Raw genomic sequence first — 7,500 nt, 5'->3', positions numbered from 1 at the left:
GAGAGTTGGAGTAACACCCCGCAGCGCAGCGATACTGAAATTATTTCAGCCCTGGGCGGGAGTCGAACCTGGACCGCCGTAGTGGTAGGCGAGAACTCTAACCACAGCGCCACGAGGTGTGTGTGTGTGTGTGTGTGTGTGTGTGTGTGTGTGTGTGTGTGTGTGTTTGTGTGTGTGATGTACATTAACATGAGTGTAATGTAGAAGCATAATTATGCCATGCGTATATGAAATTCCATGATGAATTTCGAGTATACACGTAAAGATGAGGAAATTAAAATTTCCTGAAACCAGTAATACTTGTAAAAAAAGATAATATAAATAGAAAAAAATTATAAATATATAAATAAAAAAGATAATGAATAAATGAAAACTAAAGAGTCTGATATAGCAAGGAATGACGTCATTCCTTTAACTTATAACGAATTACCTTGACATCGTTTATCTTCGTCCCTTTCCAGCAGAGTTCGTTCATCAAATGCCTTTTGATACCCTGATGACTCAACGAGTAAATGATGAAAAGAAAATAATCTGATGCGACATATTATGAATCCGTACATGAAAAACGCACATAGATATTTATAGTCTACAAGTTCTAAATGGTGTTTTTTTTCAAATCTTAGACGACGGGGGTGGGGGTGGTGTTGGAGCTTCACTAAAATGAATAAAATAATCTAATGACAATCATGAGGATGTAAAGAAAGGGTATAACTAATCTATTTCTATATAGAAAATGTTCTGGACATATTGTCCTATGAATTACAAAGCCACAAATCTCCAACTATCATTAACTAGTGATATAAGTCATTAGAAAAGAAAACGTATTATAAAATAATGGTTCTCATTAGTTTTATACGAGTAGATTAAAATTACGATGTGATATTGTTAGCATTTCCGTATGTTTTTATCGCACTTAAGTTTAAAGAATGTTAAAAAAAAATGAACAGAGTTCAAAGTTAATAGCTTCTCAAGCAGAGAAGCGACTCCTCACAAAGCGTTGTTTACATACTTCTTAACATTTCAGCTCAGTTTTACGAGTCTGACATTCGTTCTTGTTGTCTACCGCCAGGCGATTTTATTCAGTCGAGGTAAACCTCCTCGGCAACAGAAGGGTTACGGAAATTTGTTACCACACAGGTTAGAGAGAGAGAGAGAGAGAGAGAGAGAGAGAGAGAGAGAGAAAGAGAGAGAGGGAGAGAGACAGAGAGAAAGAGAGAGAGAGAAAGAGAGAGAGAGAAAGAGAGAGATATAGGGAGAGAGAGGGAGGGAGACAGAGAGGGAGGGAGACAGAGAGAGAGAGAGAGAGAGAGAGAGAGAGAGAGAGAGAGAGAATTTTTGTCAGTCTTCTTTTGACTTCTATGTCAACCATGCATTGACACGTAGCTCTGTCTTTAAGTACGAGTATAAACTTTTTTATATTCTTTGCGTACGCTGTAGTTTTATATATTATTTTTCATGATCAAGTTAATTGTTGTTACTACGTAAACACACAGTAAATCTGTCATTCTTCTTCTTTTTTTCCTTCTTCTAATTATTATCATTTGGCAAAGATTTTCCTTCTTGTACTCGCATAACTCACCTCTAGTAATCAACTTTCGTCTTTTATAGATCTTATACTCTTTCTGACATATATCTTTATCTAATTTATAGATCGTATACTACTTTTCAACAAATATCTTTTTTTCTTTTTATAGATCGTATACTACTTTTCAACAAATATCTTTTTTTCTTTTTATAGATCATACACTACTTTTTGGTAAATGTCTTTACACAAGTTCATGGAATTCCGGGTATAATTAGAAGTAATTATGTTGCTTCTTCAGCCAAACGACTGTTGATGAGGCAAGGAAAAGGGTCCCGACTTTCATGCCAAGAAATGTGCGTCGTCTGCTGTCCTCTCAAAGGTGAGGACAGCACAGGGTCACCTCTACAAAAGTGAATGAATACGGAAATGAATGAATAAATAAATACATGAATAAGTAAATAAATAAATAAATAAATAAATGGATAGATAATTACATAAATTAATAAATAAATGTTGAATAAATGAATGAATACATAAAAAATAAATAATATACATAAATACAAAAAGGTATCATTAAAAAATTAAATAGAGTAAAATATACCTCCCAATTTCCGTAGTTGACGTAAATCATAACGAATCTTCCAAAATAGACGGCGATCGTGGAAGGGACTCTTTTATTTTTCTTGGCATGTTCTACTTTGATGAAACTGAGAATACATCACAGGTTTCACAAATATACTTATTTTCATTATATCACCAATGAACACAAAACTCTCTTCTTGGCGTTGTATATGTATTTGGAAAGAATATGAAAGAATATGATGAAGATCAGGTGAACAGTCATTAGGAACGAGAATAGATAAGGAACTTGATAAGGAGGTTCAAAGCAAGGAAGAAACAAAAAAAAATCTCATCCTTCTTCTGTTGCGCTGAATGAAACCCCCTAGGCAGAACAATTTACTTTCCGTTATCATCAATAACAAAATGAACTGGACAACCATGGGAACTAACTTTCTGGGCGTGGGGAAGCGAGGCTCCAGTACGGAAAAAAAGACTGTCGGCAGTAAACAGAGGACCCTAATCTCAACGGGCAATAGTAATTGCATGACCACGGGACCAAGACAGCGGCGCCAAGGCTGTCTTGCTCCCGGCGCGAGTCCAACGCCTTCTGGATGGCCCCGTCTGGACATGGCGCCAGGAGAGCCGTTGCATATGCAGTTGCAGAGGCCTCAGGCCCATATAGTACATTCTGGTGCATGCTGGTATAGCATATCTCACTGCAGATACGAATACTATATTGCCTGTTTGCTTTTGTCTAGAGCTTCAGTGACGGAGCCGATAAACGTACATCACTGACCTGTTGTCTTTGCGTAGAATCTTGTTTCGTCAACTTTTATTATCAGAACATTGTAAATCTTTACAAATCTCTTGCTTACGGCGGTCCTCTGACATCACACAATCGTTACAAGCTATTTTATACTTTATCTTGCAATACAAGGAAAATTTACAATGGCCCCTTCTTCCCTCCCCATGATATGAGACCTCATACCCTTCAACACGGGGACGCACTTCAAGAACTTTATTTTGGTTATGGCTAAGGTATTTTATGTCACTGAGGAGGGGACTGGGGAGGGGGAAATCCGCCATAAAGGGGTCTCGATCGAGTAAGACATTTTCAAACAGGAGTCCGCCACATCAGCTGCTTAAAAATACATAACCGTAGCCAGAACATTTTCATAAAGCGCGTCCCTATTTTGAAGAGGTTGGTGACAGTTGTAGGGGAGGAAGAAGCCGTCAAGACACAGAGTGATAGAAACTGTTGTGGCACTGGTAACGACATCAACTGACTGCGAAGTTTGCGACTGTGTTGGTGATGTCAGTAGACGTGAGAGTGAAGGTGAACAAAACGATGTGTTGGTAACAGCAAAATATTTTTGCAATACCCGTAGGACGCACAGTGGAGATCCGATGGAGACTAGTTGTTGCCGCTCTATTCTAGAATATTCGTGTTAAGGTACCTCGGTTGGTCTAATCAGGCCAAGACAGACGTACTCCCTCTCCCCCCAAAAAAATGCCGTAGAAAGGGTCGTAAAGTCTCTGATGGTACTGGTGAGGACCATCGAGGCAGATAAAAAGATCCACAGTGCCACTTATGGGTCGATCGCAATGACATTAAATATGTTTGGCGAATATAACGATGGTGTGTCATTTTATGTGCTATTAAAGGCTGTAAAGAAGGGGGCCAACTGATAATGGGGCTGTTAGTAGCAGCTGTGATAGGTATCGTGGTGCCGAGAGAGGAGATAGACGCGGTAGAAACAAAAGAAAAGTTGATGGTACAGGATTTGTGAGAATGGTATGTTGGCGGTAATGTGCGCGCCCAGGAATGGCGACCGCTTAGATCGCGCATGCGCAGTGGGCGGGTAGGCAGACAGACGCCAGAATATGCTACTGGCGCCTCTTAAACTCTTCATCACGGTGACGTAATTCTACAGAAATTTGTTCAGCTCCACGCCTGACAATTTACTTCCTTGAGGGATGGAATCAATAGAGAAAAGAAATTTCTTTCAGTGGAGAGTTATTTTTCTTAACGAATTCACCTCTCAGAGGAATACAGTGACCTGGTGATGTGGCTAAAACTGCGTGAATTTCGTCCCCGTGTTGAAGGAGCTATGGTACTTCGTCAAGGTCTGTCTGTTGTCTTCTCAGCCGACTGCATTCTGAATACAATTTCCGTTCGCATTCGAACGCCGAGGCTTTAGGGGACGCAACATCAACAACAACAAACATGGCTGCCTGAGTGGGTGGAGGGCTAAATCAAGAAAACAAATTCTTCGAACACGCACATACTTGGGGGGAAAAGTAACCGAAGTTGTATGTCGCAAACTTGTACTAGAAACGGATCTAGAAAAGGGAGGAACTAGACAGACCTCGCTTTCTTTTATACATCAAAAGCGACTTTGAATAATTTTGTTTTCGGTTGTTGCTCTGCATACGTATCGTGTTTATGATTCCTGGGGAGTTTTTGTGCGCTAGTTCCTTCAACCATGAAAAGATCAGCTTCTTAAAGCCAAAAGATGAAAATACTTGCATGGGATTGAAAGTGAGCACTTTTGCAAAATCACGCAAAAAGTGTTCATACTGTTGTATATTCTCTTCTTTCGAAGAAAGCCCTCATACATAACTATATTCACTCCATTTAGTTACAATTTCATTGCATTTTACGAAATATTATGTCTCGTTCTATTAATTCATGAATGAACGCTATCCACAAGTCTAGGGCGTGTGTGTGTGTGTGTGTGTGTGTGTGTGTGTGTGTGTGTGTGTGTGTGTGTGTGTGTGTGTGTGTGTGTGTAAAATAATAATAATAAAAGGTTTATTTCAATAGCAGTAATACACTGACAATAATACAATTCAAAAGATGATTAAATATATCAAAGCTTAGAGTATATACACGGTACAAGTTTACATTGAGTTGATTATGTGCACAATGGATGGGATGGCACTGTTTTTGTAGCGGTCAGTCCTTGGCGCTTTGATCGGTACGAGCCTATTTCTATGCCTGGTGGCGTGGCGAGGTGGTGGAGCGTCGGGAGGAAGTGACGGTGTCTTGGGTGGGAAAGCAGGCTTTCCCCAAATTTCTTTAGTGCCTCACCGTGCCTCTGGGACAACCTACATAGGGTAAGGGTGGTAAGAGCTTGGTCGTAACCTCTGTGTATGTGTGTGTGTGTGTGCGCGCGCGCGCGTGTGTGTGTGTGTGTGTGCGCGCGCGTGTGTGTGTATGTGTGTGTATCTGTGTGTGTGTGTGTGTGTGTGTGTGTGTGTGTGCGCGCGCGCGTGTGTGTACTATGCATTCTGTTGTTTCTTTACCGAAGTGAGCGAGCGATTCGTGGCCCTCCGTGCCGTCTCCCATCTATTTCCTGTCACTTCAACCTCTACGGTATCAACCCGCGGTGTTTGACAGAAAGATATCTGGCAGTCGTGTGTCACACTCGATGTTTGATTTGGAGGTCATATCTTTGGCAACTGAGTAGTGACGCTGCTGTCCCCGTCCCTCTATACTCACTATTGCGTAGAATTTTCGCCTACAACCAAAATCAAACATTATGATATATCAGAAAAGAGTAATGTCGTAGCACATTAGTATGATAGGACTTGTCTTCCAATATCGGAAAATAAAATTAGAAATAAATATATATGTATATTTCGACCACTTTCTATGGTCATCTTCAGCAGATAAGTACATAAGGTGGGGTAGAATAATTATATATATATATATATATATATATATATATATATATATATATATGTATATGTATATATATATATATATATATATATATGTATATACTGTATATATATATATGTATATATATGTGTATATATATGTGTATATATATATTTATATATATATATATACATACATACACAGAGTAAGTGTACAGTGAGGAGCATGTTGAGTCTTCTATCTCCGTTCCTCACTATACATTTACTCTGTATATTATACTGCCCCACCTTATGTACTTATCTGCTAAAGAGGACTACAGAAAGTGGTCGAAATACACAGATATATTTATTTCTAATCTTATTTTCCGATAGTGGGAGACAAGTCTTATTCTGATATATGATCTAAATGATAGAAAATAAGAAACTCGGTGAAAGAATGTTCTTTTCACAAAGAAAAATACTATAAAAATATTCTATCCCGAGCCTCATACATACACACACACACACACACACACACATATATATATATATACATATATATATACATATATATACATATATATACATATATATATATATATATATATATGTATATACAGTATATATACATATATATATATATATATATATATATATATATATATATATATATACAGTATATATGAAACATTTGCTGGCACAGGGCGAATGGTGGTATGTAGAGGGAATCAGGTTAGTATTACTAGAGCTCTGGGCCATTGGGATAATCTTATGTATTTCAACACCATCTCTACTTTTTCCCTCCTTCGGGAGAATCATCTGATGAAGACGCGAGCCGCACCGGTGGGTACGCTCCCGGATCACTCAGTCTCCTTGGCTCTCTGTTTACCTCTCCCACAAACAAGAGTCATATTTGTTTGAGCGTGATCATTTGTTACGGAATGAGAACGGTGGTAAGCGTCTCTACCTGCGATGAAGGAGATGTTAACTTCCTCTGCACGGCAACGCTCTTTCGGTATTTCATTCTGGTTCGCTCGCGCGCCACAAGGTTTTTTTCAGATGAATGGGTCATGACCATATCGACCACGACTGCATCCAGGACCAAGGTCAAGGCCAAGAACAACACTAAGAACACGACCAATACACGACTACATTCAACATCACAACCCCAACCACTAACTACAAGACAAAGCCAAAGACAAAACTAAATGTATAAAAAACATAAATAAATAAATAAGTAAATAAATCAATAAAATAAATAAAAATCAAGTTCAAGTCCAAAACCCAGACCAGGACCGACTCCAAGACCATCTCCCAGACCGAAAGCAAGTCCACGATGGGGCTCGTGAAGCGAAAACTTCTTGTTTATCTTGGCACTAGATATCAACACATCCGAAACGGGACACGACACACTTCTTCTGACTCATATTCTGTACAGCAACCAACGCGCACATCTTCCTTTTTGTTCCAAACACCTTCAATACGGCCGCGCACTCTCCACCGTACCTTTCTCTTTGTTCTCGAAACCTTCAATACGGTGGTACACTTCACGTACTTCTTTGCAGCAAAATTTAGACGACTTTAGTCGTCTGTTGGGGAAGGGAATAAGATCAACAAATCAGGTCGCTGTGTTGAAGGGGTCGATGCATTGCTACACTATTGTGTCTCAAACCGTAGAATAAAGGGTGAACGGACATTATTATAATTTTTTTCGCATCCGACCTAGTTATGGACCAAAAGGTCTCCTGTCGGCATGCTTCGCCTTTGTA

The 7,500-nt window shown here is 39.3% G+C and overlaps 1 protein-coding gene across 4 annotated transcripts in view; it reads left to right on the top strand.

Moving 5' to 3' along the window:
* Positions 1-7,500, top strand: part of LOC143033299 (TWiK family of potassium channels protein 18-like) — a 25,023-nt gene that overhangs the window by 10,711 nt on the left and 6,812 nt on the right. The gene's annotated exons all lie outside the window — the stretch shown is intronic.

This window comes from Oratosquilla oratoria, chromosome 15, assembly GCF_046742065.1.
Source record: "Oratosquilla oratoria isolate Oo_2021 chromosome 15, ASM4674206v1, whole genome shotgun sequence".
Classification (NCBI taxonomy): domain Eukaryota; kingdom Metazoa; phylum Arthropoda; class Malacostraca; order Stomatopoda; family Squillidae; genus Oratosquilla; species Oratosquilla oratoria.
The sequence above is the reverse complement of the archived record's forward strand: the minus strand, read 5'-3'. Positions and strand labels throughout refer to the sequence as shown.